General features: G+C 39.5%; 2 non-coding genes across 2 annotated transcripts; both read right to left on the reverse strand.

Annotated features, from left to right (window-relative positions):
- Positions 1-10,301: 10,301 nt before the first annotated feature.
- On the reverse strand, positions 10,302-10,374 carry trnat-ugu (transfer RNA threonine (anticodon UGU)). The gene has a single exon. It is a non-coding gene; the product is annotated as a tRNA-Thr (tRNA).
- Positions 10,375-12,353: 1,979 nt separating this feature from the next.
- LOC132895960 (U5 spliceosomal RNA) lies at positions 12,354-12,467 on the reverse strand. Its single transcript, XR_009655886.1, has one exon. It is a non-coding gene; the product is annotated as a U5 spliceosomal RNA (small nuclear RNA).
- Positions 12,468-13,699: the final 1,232 nt, after the last annotated feature.

Below are 13,699 nucleotides of genomic sequence, written 5' to 3' on the forward strand. Positions count from 1 at the left end.
GTTTATATCAACTACTTTTGGAAGCAATGTCATTACTACTTCCCAGGGCAATGCCATTACTGTAGCAACCAAAATAAATAAGACTGAAACTGAGGATTGTCACACAGACAGACAGATTGGCTCTGATCACCTGCAGCAATATATAATGTGGACAGTCAATCAGAAAGATTGGATTCAGATCTGATATGAAAAAAAAGGATTCAGACTCACAGTCTGAACATAGCGTTTATGGCTAGGCTATGTTTGGATTTTTCTGCTGTTTTAGTTTGATGATGTTTTTGTTCCATCTGATTCTCTTGCAAACAACTCATAGGCTTCTTGAAGACTGGGGGGGGTTCTGTCTATTTTGGTTGATTATAATATGCCATTTTGTTCATTGATGTCATCACCAAAACATTATCATTACCAGAAACACCACGTCATAACTGCTGTGATACTTTATTTACAGCAAAAACAGGTTTAAAACTGTTTTATCTTCAATGCTGCACTGTTACAGGCAAACCTTAAGGAAATAATCACACACCTATGCAAAGGAAAAAAAAGAATTTTCCAAACATTAAACAAAAGTGTATATTGTTATACAGAAAAAAAATAAAGATTTGATGGTGAAAAGATGAAAAATTTTATGTTTTCAATGTTAAAAAGTCAAAGAAACTCAATAAACTAAAAAAAAAGTTTTTTTTTTTTAATGGTGAACAATGTCAACAACATAGGAAATAAGCAGATCATTTTAACTCAGTGTTAAAGACTGCGTTTTGATGTTACAGATGTGAATTACATTTTGCTATGCCACCTGGCAACTAGTTATAAAATATTTAAATTTATATATATATATATATATATATATATATATATATATATATATATATATATATATAAACACTGTACATCATAAACTGTATTATCCACATTTAATATTTTAATGAATGGATTGTTACTCCAGCTTTGTAATCCTGCTGCAGTATCAGACTCTGCACTGTCGTCCTGCACCCTGGAGCTCACAGTGACACAAAACTCAAACAGACGGCCTTCTCCAAACTCGGTCAGATTAGGCTGAAGTCAGATTTAATTTAAACTTTATTTATTGATATTAATGAGCCAATAAAAAGTCCATACAGTGTTCGACAGCAGCACTTCCTGGGTGTGCACTTCTTACAGATGTGTTCCCTCATGTGGAAAGTTCAGCACATACAGCACTATTATACAGAGTCCTCACAGAGCTGTGTTCAGAAATGGCTCAACCATACAATTTACTGTACACAGTGAGATACATCCCACTGATTCTCACTGTCGCAACAGGTAATTAACCTTCATCAGCTCATCATTACATTAATTAGTACAATCATTAATTATTACAATACATTTTAACTGCTAAATCATTGTATTAATTAATACACATGTTTGTTTTCATCTAGTAATTTCTTAATTTATCAAGTCTGTATTTGATTTAAAAAATACTTCACTGATTTATTTATTCATATTCTTTTTTACAACAGGCAGTTTTGCAGACAAAATTTGGCCGACAGATGAAGCTGCCAACATTGTCAGGAATGAAACAGACACTGTTACTCTGAAATGTTCATATGAGTCAAGCAGTGAGGACATTTTTCTTTACTGGTACAAACAATATCCGAACAGCGCACCACAGTTTTTACTGTATAAAGGCGCAAGGTCAAACTCCTACCAGACCACTCCTGATGATCGTCGATTAGAGTCAAAAACAACCAGAGACGCCACTGAACTTACTATCAGAGGTCTAAAGCTCTCAGATTCTGCGCTCTATCACTGTGCTCTTAGAGTAGCACAGTAATACAGAGTCAATGAAAGGCTTTACAAAAACATACAAATGGTATACATGAAGCTTCTAAAACCACAGATCAAAGATACTCCCTTTACTAACTCATCGGTTAACCACAGACACAAACAGCATTTGTGGTAACACATGCACCTGGAGGAAATAGAACAGAATAATAATGAGGGATTAACACAACAACTCCACATTAATCACAGTGAATTCACAAACCTACATGTTTTATTCTCCAAAATATTTTAATGACACTTCCAGATCCATTGTGTCAGGTTTTGCTGGTTTTCACTGTCTGGAATAAAACTAATGAACTCTTTTCTGGGTTTCCCCATAAACTACTGTAGTCAATTTTCATTTGTTCATTCATTCACTCATTAATTTGCTCATGTGTTTATTATGCATGTAGGTATATATGTATGAACAGATGTGACTTTGATCATACAGATACAAAAAATAATGAAATAGAAAAATAAGAAAATTCCCAGTGGAATTTGCTTTTCCTTTTTCCATCGCAAGATTTGATTACACTGAACTTTGATGAATATGGGTCATGTATATCATGTAAAACAAAATTATGTGATTAATGGATGATGACTCTGGACTTTCATCAAGCACTATTTTTTTTTTTTATTTATGCTGTGATTCAAACTTTCAAACATGCATTTAGGTGGATTGGTCACTAAATTTCCTATACTGTCCACTTTATTAGGAACACCTGCACATTCTTGCAATTATCTCATCAGCTGATTATGTGGCAGCAGCATAATACAAAAAAAAAAAAAAAACATACAGATACAGGGCAAGAGCTTCAGGTAATGCTCACATCAAACATTAGAATGAAGAAAAAGTGCGATCTCTGTGATTTTTTCATGGCATGGTTGTTGGTGCCAGAAAGACCGGTTTGAGTATTTCAGAAACTACTGATCTTCTGGATTTTCACACACACCAGTCTCTACAGGTTACACAGGATGGTGAGAAAAACAAACAAACAAACAAACAAAAAATTGAGTGAGTGACAGTTCTCTGCATAGAAACTGTTAGGCCGCCACTCTAATTGTGTTTAGTTAATCTTTTCTGTAATAATAATAATGTAAGTCTCTGACATTAGTGGAATACTGAAGTGCTACAGGCGGGAAATGATGTTAACACAGACTTTATTTCTCACTTTGGGCTCCTTTTCAGCTTTACTAATCTCATTCACTCGCTCACACACTCATACACACATGTGCTCTGGTCAGGAGAGATCCCTCTCTTCACTCCCTCCTTTCTGTCCTCCGTCGTCACTGCAAAACAAACACACACACCATTAGTTGACAACAGGTGTACTGACTTTCCCACTCACCTTCCCTGGCCCCGCCCTCCATTCACAAACCGATACCTGGCCACGCCCCTGCTGCCACAAATAATAATAAAAATAATCGATATGTGCAGTGATGTTGGTGATTCTACACTGTGTAAGAGTGAAGTTGTTGAATATCTTTGTCATAAATCTTTTCAGTGTTGCACTTTGTACACAGTCCCTGAGCACTCATCTCACAGCCAGCAAATTTACTGCAAACAGCAAACATTCTAGCAAACCTGCAGCAAAAAATAGAATTAGGGATCAATTGTTTGCTGTAAGTTTTCCACAAAGTTAGCCACAAGTGCACCAGAGGTTTGCCACAAAATTAATTTGCATGTGAAAATACGACCTTGCCACAAATTTGCGGCAACATTGCCAAAGGTTAACCACAACTGTCTACCAGAAACCTGAACTTTTGTAAGGGACGTCTCCAGTCTACTTACCGGTATGTTTTTGGAAGGAGATCAGAAACTGGATAACCTGGAGGAAACACGTGCAGGACTCGAGGAGAAATTCACATAGAGGTTATCAATGTTTACTTCCCATCCCAACCTGTGAACACCCAGGTATATGCAGGTACAATGTCTGGCCAAAAATATGTGGACACTTGACCATGACACCCATGTGCTTTCTGAACTTCTTATTCACAAGGCAGGACATAAATACCATGAATGCTGAGTTCAACTGTCAGTTTGGATAAAAGCTACTCTAAATGTAAATGAAGGCCACAGGAAGGAAGGAAGAAACCTAAAGCAAGTAAAACACTCAGTTTACCACTCACACACTCCGACTGAAAACCACTTCAACTCTCTTTCACACCAGCAAACCTCTCTCTCTCACACACACACACAACATACACCACTCCCCTGTAAGGCCTAATGACTTGACGACATCTTTGATAGTATTACCAAGACCAGCAGCTGTTTTTTCCCTCACTTTAATGAAATCCTCCAGAAAATGTCTGTTATAAAATAAACAATCAAAAATATTTTGAATTGATTGTGAGATTACATTGCAGACTTTCAGTTTGAAATTGTGTGTATTTAGAGGAGGGTTTCTCTTTCCATCTACCCAACCCCCTCACTCTCTCACTACACATGCAACTCCTGAGATACCAGGGACCCCGTCTTGCCACCATCGCCTTCTGGCTTCATCCTTCAGGATAAATTCTATCTATGTAAAATTTATATATTTCTGTAAAGCTGCTTTGTGATGATGTCCATTGTTAAAAGCATTCTACAGGTAAAATTGAATTTAATTGTATTTTGTTGTCATTAAATTTGTAGGTACACAGCCCGTCTCTTTAAGAAACTACATTTCCCATCAGCCAACTTCCGCGTTGACCTGCATCATGCCAGGGTGGGAGCACCAACATCACGTCCTCCATGAAAGCATAAATAACGGAACAAACTTCCGCTCTTCCTCTTTCCGTCGCGGGACCAGCGGTCTGCGTACACAAAGAGGCTGCTCACCTGAGCAAATTTAAAAAGACGTCTTTTTCTTTCTTTCTTGCAAGATCCATGAGTTAGCGCGATTTCTTTGTTTACCACTGGCCACCGTAGACTCTAAGATCGCGCGATTTTAAACTCAGTGAGTTTCGACCGGTTTCATTCATTAAGTACGTACGACTGCAGCTGAAAGCAGTTAATTTATAATTAGGAGCAACCAGAATTCCTCCTGATTGAAGCGCTGTGCATATTGTTTAATCAGAGACTTTCTTTTCATCACGAGCGACCATGCGTCGGATCAAGAAGTTCTCTGCGCCTTACGGAAGCTACTCACGTGCTCCACAGGCGAAACTCCGAAAGCCTCGGAACATCTCTTCATAATCTTGCTAGAGGCAAGATATTGAGTAAGACTTGGCATTTTTGGGCAAAATTAAAGCTAGTCTTAGGAATTTGCTTTTATTGAAATAGTGTGAATTTAAACCCAGGTTTATTTGTTACACTGTTAAACACGCAGCGTGTTTAATTGATTTATTTTGTTCTATGTTCTCTCAATTGTTTAATAGATAGGCTGTGCATGCTTCTCTTTATTCCTACTGACATATTTAATTCTCCTTATCATACATCTTGATCTCATCAAGATTTCAGCGGCTTTAGTAGTGTTATGAGCTAGCATTCCTTTGTCTTAGCTTAGCCACACGAGGTTAATCTAAGCCCACACACACGTGGTCACAGGCCCCACCAGGCCTGATAAACCACACTTTAGCTAGCCACCAGAGCTAAATCCTTTGTTCTCAAACCCCACGTGGTGACACACCCTCCTTAGCTAGCCACACGGCTAATTCTTTTGTCTACTTAGCAACACAAAGCTAATCTAGGCCTCACCACGTGCTCAAACACACCTCAGTTAGCATCCCACACTAGCTTCTTCCTTTTGCTAGGCCACAGGCCTAAACACGTGGTCAACTCCCCCACGTCGCCACCACTCACAAACACACCTTAGCTAGCAACAGAGCTAATCCTTTGTTCTACTTAGATAACATTCCTTTGTCTTAGCTAGCCACCAAGCTAGGCCTTCACCATGTACACACACACCCACACAAACACACACACACCATATCATATTTGTATATAATGATTCCATCTGCTATTATCCATTTTTATCTTTGTTATAATAAATTCCATTTATTATTGAAACTGTGTGTTTTATTTGTGTTCCAATATCTTTGAAGTCCCCAATCTCCCAAAGAATTCAAAAAGGTGCATATAAGTTATGTAATACGGTAAGTGATCATAATAATTTGGAATATACCATAATTTAGCTGTTTGGTAATTTATTATTAAGCACCAAAATTAATGGTATGATTCACTTTAAATGATTCAATTTGAATGATTCAATTTAAATGATTCAATTTAAACAATTCAAATGAGACTGATTCAATTTAATTATTAACCTTCAAATTTAATGAGACTGATTTAATGAGATTGATCACTTAATAATTACCAAATGTACCTACAAATTGTATGAGCCAACATACAGAGAGAAGGTGAAGTGGGTCAGAGGACTACAGTAGAAGCAACAATCCATGGAGGAAAACAAAAGAGATGATTTTTGACCCCAGTAGGACTCACAGTCCCACACTGATCAATCTGTGCTCTTCTGCTAGTGTGATCATGGAGACAGTCTTGGGGTGAACATGACAGAGGATCTTATCTGTGCCAGAAAATCCCAACAGTGTCTCACTTTTCTGCAGAGACAGGAGAGCAAACCTCAGCCCTCCCAGCTTCAATACATTTAGGGGAACCATAGACAGCATCCTGTGCAGCTCTGTGAGTATCTTCTCTGATAAATTGCATTCTGTGTCAAAGCACAAGCTGCTAGAACACATAATGGAAACCACTGGAACCATCATCAGAGTTTCTCTTACCTCAGTTGAGGATCTTTACCAGAAAATTAGCCTAGTAAACTAGACCCATCCGCCTAGCGGCCAAAAATATTTTTGCCTAGCGAGTGGGTCTAGCCTCACACCATATAAACAAAAACACCCCAGGGATCAAATTGTACCCGCCAATCACAATGCAAGGTTTTTGTTTGGATTCTTTGGGCGGGCTTTTGCAGGAGTGACGACAAGGCTGTGCGATGCTGGAGAAAGCACAACAGGAAAAGATGGCTACGGCTAGAGAACAGCGCTCGTTTGACTCCGCTTTGGAATCAGTTTTAGAAGAATTAGACTTGGAGTTTTCGTTGAAACATGAGCAGGAAGAGGCTCTCCGCTCATTCCTTTTCAAGAAGGACGTTTTCGCTGTTTTGCCGACCGGCTATGGCAAAAGTCTGATCTACCAGCTGGCTCCGCTCGTAGCCAAAAGGATGGGGCTAGTTTGTGCAGTACGAAGAATTAATAAACAGCTTTGAAGCATTACTTTTTGATTGTTTCTTATTTTCCCGTTATTTTAAATTTAAAGGAAATTATTTCACCAAACACCACTAAATAAAAATAAAAACTCAAAAACAGTTTAAGCAAACCCTTGAAAAACACGAAAAAAAATAAGAGTGTATGTTAAGTATGTGGTACAGACTCCAAACTTGTGGTCATTATCTCCAAACTTCTTAATATCTAGAACCTGTTTATTAATTAATACGGATTTTGAAAAATTATTTATTTCAAGGTCTCCCCCACTGCGCGCTCTGACTACATCACAGTCACTGTTGTGCTGATTGGTCAGAGCGTTGGCACACAGAGACAGTTTGAAAGACAGCGGGTTGTCCCTACCCCCCATCGGAAATGTCTACGGATCGAGGCCAGACTAAATATTCACATTTAGTCTGGCTTGCCAGGCTACAAGAAAATATGAATTTTAAAAAAACTACCCACTTTATGCATGTTCCCTCCCATCCTGCTAACAGAATATTTAATAATCTGCTCATCTACATGAGCTAGAAAGCTTTCCAGAAAGGTCCACAAAAAAGACTTCTTATTCCCAGCATCCATTTTTATCTGTGCAAAATGGGGCAAAGTGAAAGGGATGAGTGAAAGAAAGAAAATAGATAGATAGATAGATAGATAGATAGATAGATAGATAGATAGATAGATAGATAGATAACCTTGGTGTGTTAAAATCTTTCTCCTTTCTACACAAGATGGCATAGTCAATTATCTTAGGCTGCTGGGCCATAGAAGGTTCACGCTGCACGCTGCATGCTGCACGCTGCACGCTACACGTGTGTAAAGAAAAGTGGACAAACGTAGCATGACTTGCTCTGGGCCATAGAACGGCGTTCACATTGCATGCTGCACGCTGCACACTTCACGCGTGAAGCGTGAAATGAACATGCACACTTTTTTCTAGGCGTGAAGACGGAAATTCCAGTCAATGCATGCGGTCACCGCCGCGCCAGCCAATCAGAACGGGTCTAGGGAGATAACGCTATGCTTTCAGGGGAAAACTTCAGAAAAAATATAATTGAATGGTATAATTGAAAAATAGTTCTTCATCGGGATTGTCAAGCAGATTATAGAATGTTCGGTGAAATTCACCACGGGTTTCTCTCAGAAGGAAGTGTTCTCGGCTCCAAATTCTGTTCCTTTTTCTCTTCCTCTGTCTCAGTAAAAGCAGAATGAGGCAATCGTCGTCATCCGAAGAGTCCATATTGTTGGTTACTCGGTCAAAGTAGAACAGACGCAACACGTGAACATCCAAGCATGAAGTTTAATGGCCCAGGGTCCGGTTCTTCACGTGAACGTGTAGCGTGCAGCGTGCAGCATGCAGCGTGCAGCGTGAACCTTCTATGGCCCAGCAGCCTTACTGTGGGCCAAGTACTAGGATCCTGCACACACACACCCCAGAGATATAGACTTCTGTCATTATATAAATAACACTTTACACAATTATACAGGCTCGATCTGTTCTTCAGTCATACATACATAGTACATTTATATTCACCGATCAGCCATAACATTAACACCACTGGCAGGTGAAGTGAATTACATTGATTATCTCGTTACAATGGCACCTGTCAAGAAGTGGGAAATATTAGGCAACAAGTGAACAGTCAGTTCTCGAAGCATTATTGCCAACTTAGTGACTTTTTTAAATTAAAAAAAAAAGTGACTAGCGACAAATCTTGTGAGTTTTTGGACAAATCTTAGCTACTTTCGAAAGACGATATCTTTGTCTCCAGAGGATTAAAAGGTTTATTCACTACAGGGCAGATGAGGCCGAGTCATCCCTGACTGAAAGCGAAACATCCTTCTTGTGGTTGGTTTCCCAGGCAGACAGAGGCTGTGCACTGTGTGAGAGAAAAAATAAGGAAAACACCTTGTCTCTTCAAACTTTCTCTCTGAGTAATCATTTTATATGGAAGTATAGTAACTATCACTGCACAGTTGTTTTCTTGAAAATTATGTGCATGCTGATTTTGTCAGATGACACTGAGGTTATAAAATAGGAATTTTCTCAGTGCAGAGCAGCAGCGTGAAAATGGCTTGGGTGTGACTGCTGGTGAACATGTTGTTTTAATAGGCCACGTTTTAGTCACTATTTCATACTCGTTCCATTGCCTGATAACCGAAACAGAAAAACAATGTAAATGAGAACAGCTTTATTGGGAATTAGGCTGTATTAAAATTATGTCCGTCACCAGCTATGCGGTCACTGAGGTCCAGACCTCAGTATTTTTTTTTTTAGAACTAAAGAAAAAAGGCAACTGATTAAAAAGAGTGAACTTCCCTGATAAGATGACTGCATGCTGTCCAAACACATCTCGCCAGCCATCATCACATGGTCCATTGTTGATGTTATCAACTGTGCATTGATGGAGACTTGAGTGCAAAGAGTTCTGCAGAAATTGCACACCAAAGACACCTTCAAGCCCTCAGTCTCATCCACAGTAATCACACTGATCTTTAAACTGTCCAAATGGAGACATTCTCACCAGCAGAAAATGGTCTTCAAGTGATGTGAAATCATGAGCAGCACTTGCCCACCTTCTCAATATCCCCTCTTTTGTCTGGATCACCTTTCTACATTCAAAGCGTCCCTTACAGGCCCCAGCAAGGATTGAACTCACGATCTCTAGTTTATGAGACCAGTGCAATTACTACTGAGCCTTGACTCTTTCACAGCGGCTGAAAAGTGGGGCCACAGCAGAACCTTGAAGCTCCTGTGCCAATCCTCAATAGAGCCCACAGAAACTGCTATTACATCACTCACAACTTTAGTTCCTAGCTGCAGTTAGCTTCTGTTTACTATTTGCCTCACAAAAAATGGGCACACATTTTAAATAATGTGGTGTGTCAATCATAGAGTGGGCTGTGGGCTGTACATTCTGGCTAAACACACTGAGCAGCAGCCAGTGGTTTTCAGGTGATGAGAACTACAACCAAAAAAAATCTAACCAGTGTTTTTGGTTCTTTTTTTTTATGTAATTTTCTCAACCTCTTGCTTTTTCCATGCATATCTCATAGACTTCTTGTCCCAAGTTTCCAAGCGCTATATAGTCCAAAATTGTAATTGTCTAAACAGGAACTTACAAATATGTGCAGCATGATAAGAATCCTTTAGAGTTTTAGCTGCAGTCTTTTTGTTGATATCAACTCACTCACTGATAGAGAACTGAGTAAAAGAAACAGTAAGAGCTCTCAAGCAACAAATGATAAGGCACCACTTTTTCTCAGTCACAATTCTCTACCTTCAGAAGGTAGGTCAAAGGCCCCAGTGAGAATTGAACTCACCACCCCTGGTTTACAAGACCAGTGCTCTAACCACTGAGCTATGGAGCCTTAAACAAGTACCTATCTATTGATCCATGCAAAATTACTCATAATGATTGGAGCGATGACAATGGTGTAATGGTTAGCGCTGTCGCCTCACAGCAAGAAGGTCCGGGTTCGAGCCCCGTGGCTGGTGAGGGCCTTTCTGTGCGGAGTTTGCATGTTCTCCCCGTGTCTGCGTGGGTTTCCTCCGGGTGCTCCAGTTTCCCCCACAGTCCGAAGACATGCAGGTTAGGTTAACTGGTGACTCTAAATTGACTGTAGGTGTGAATGTGAGTGTGAATGGTTGTCTGTATCTATGTGTCAGCCCTGTGATGACCTGGCGACTTGTCCAGGGTGTCCTCCGCCTTTTGCCCATAGTCAGCTGGGATAGGCTCCAGCTTACCTGCGATCCTGTAGAACAGGATAAAACGGCTAGAGATAATGAGATGAGAATAAAAATAATAATAAAAAACCCTTATTGTTTACTGAATGAGAAGGGCAGGGAAGATTGAGAATCCAGCAGCTATGGTTTGTTTACACCCAATATTAAAACTTGTAGCATCTTAGTAATCACCACAAAGATGCCTACAAAAAGCAAGAATCAGAGACAGTTTCACTAACTCTTTACATGCCAGCAGCCAAATCAGTTTCTCTGACCACCACTTCACTGGAATTAAACTCGCAAGCAAAAGTCACATGACTGAATACAACCTTTGTTCTATTCCAAGTTAAGCACTTGCAAAGAACAATTGAAAAACTTCTCTGTGGATTGTTGGTGAATAAAATGGCAAGCTCGTGGTCGCAAACTGTGACTGTATGGCAGGCTTTGGAAAGAACTTTTTTGTCCTTTCTCAAGATCTGCACCAGCAGCTCAATATAGGCTATGAACAGGAGTGAAGATAATGGGCACCCCTGGTGGACACCAGAGCGAACATCAATCACTTTTGTGAGGTGCCCATTTACCAAAATTCTGTTGCAAATATCTTGATACAGCAGACCCACCCACTCTTTAAACCTCCCTGGAAAACCCGCCTTTTCCAGTACCTGAAAAAGATACTGGTGTGAGACCCGATCAAAGGCTTTCTCAAAGTCTAAATTTATAACTAATAGCCAAAAGTTTCTGTCCCTCGCAAAACAGATGGTGTCTCGAACAAGCACTCGGCTGTCCGTGATCTTCCTCAGGAGGATGGCACAGGCTTGATCCGGGTGGATCATGTCTTCCAAAACTGTTGACATACATCGTGATAGTTTGCTAAAAAGCTTACAATCAAAATTTAAAAGGATGATCGGTCTCCTGTTCCTCAAGTCTGTCTTGTCACCTTTTTTGCGCAGTAAAGCAACTATCCCTATCCTGAAACTGTCTGGAAGTCGAGCCAATCTTTCAAATTCTTTAAAATCAGTCAAAATGTCATTTGCTAAAACATCCCAAATGGTTTGATAAAATTCCAGAGGGAGTCCAACCGCTCCTGGAGACTTTCCTTGTTTAAAACCTTGAAGACAGTTTTGCAATTCTAAAATAGTAAAATCGTTGACTAATACACCATGACTGTGTATTTTTTTTGTCTAAAAAACTTAAAACTTCCTGCACTGTTTCAGATTGCACAACTTTACTTCTGTAGATGTTTTCATGTTAATTTAAAAAAAAAAACCCTCTAACATGCTTAAATGAGATATGCAGAACCTTTATTTTTAAATACATTTTTGAATGGATAATATCTCCGTCCTTGACTCTTGTTTGCTGCATAAATGGGAATAAAAATATATATTTTTTGAGAGTTAAAATTGACCACAAAGTTGGCATTCGAGCTGCCCCGCTGAGCCAGCCAGCCCTGAGCGCGTGACGTCACAGCGGTAACCAATTTTAAGGCAGAGGCCTTTGACAGCTATAAATCAAAGTCAAATAAAAAAAATATATATGGTGAAAGGGGCTTTTGTGTGTGTGTGTGTGGGGGGGGGGTCCATGCAAAAAGCTTGATATTTCTAACATTTGACCACCAAAAATTTACAGCTCTATCAGAGCAAAGCCTGAAAAAATAAGTTGATCTCATTAACATTCCTCTCCACAGAAATCTTTAGCAAAAGGCGAAAGATTTATGCATCAATGAAGAGAAACCTGAGCTGCACTTAACACTGGATCAGGCTAGTGAAACTGTATAGAGTGTTTTCACATGACGTCATCAAACCGGAAGTCGGCCATATTGGAGGCATTGGACACATCGACAGCAAAGCAATCTTTGTGAATGTTTCGATAAACAAACCAAATAATGGTGAATTACTGCACAGTTTTGGGTTGCCACAATCGCTCAGATTGCGAGAAACATCTGCACTTCCACCGATTACCTAAAATAATCGAAAATCAGGGGGAGGAAAACAGAAAATTGTCAAAGGAGTGTCGTCGTCTCTGGCTTGCCAAACTAAACCAGGATCTGACCGACAAAAATCCGCACAACATAAGAGTGTGTTCAGTTCACTTTGTATCAGGTATGAGGGTTTTTTTTTTTAAGTTTTGATCTATGTCTTAAAATTAAACATAACACCATATTTCTCCTGTCTAGCCATGATGGTGCTTCTGTATGTTCTCTTGAGAGTAAGCTAAAGTTAAAAATCACAATCAGCCATCTGCTGTCAGCTGAGGTAGGCCCACAGGGGATGTGCACACATGACCTACAGTATATCACTGTACATGTAATGTACACAGTACACACCTTTGCTTTCACCAGATATTTGTCACCAAATTTCCGTGCTTTTCATTCCCTGACTCAGTCACAGCACATCTGGTTCTAGGCTTCTAGTCCCTTGAAACACTTCAGATCCTCAGCAGTGTATAACTTGGCAAAAAAAAAAAAAAAATTAGTTGATGATGTCTGGGTATGTTACAGCCGGCAGTAACACCTTGTTTTCACTCAGTTTCTTTCCCATTTCTTATGGCTCCAGGCTGTTGATTAACTGCAGTTTCCCCAGATAGTAGGCTCTTACACTGGGCTCTAGGTTTTCTACATACTTTCTAGCAGTTTCTGTCTTCTTATTACAAGTTTCTTTAACCAAAACCATTACAAAAATTGTGATTTTTTTTCCTTGAGTGAAATAGAAACACTGTTTACAGAAATTAAAACCTCTAATATGGTACACATCTAGAACTTTCATGCTTTGGTGATGTTGGTGAAAACACTACTGGAAGTCCAGAAAGCTGGTCCAGGGTAAGGTGGCCTGGGCCAATCTCTTGCATCTTTACAGCTTTCTTAGCCATTGCAAACAGGCAGAGAAATAAATAAGTCAGTAAGTAAATAAAAAGAAAGAAAGCAGAAGGTAGATGTTATGTGATCTGTCTCATGAAAAAGTATTACTGCAGACT

The sequence above is a fragment of the Neoarius graeffei genome, chromosome 1 (genome assembly GCF_027579695.1).
Source record: "Neoarius graeffei isolate fNeoGra1 chromosome 1, fNeoGra1.pri, whole genome shotgun sequence".
NCBI classification, from domain to species: Eukaryota; Metazoa; Chordata; class Actinopteri; order Siluriformes; family Ariidae; genus Neoarius; species Neoarius graeffei.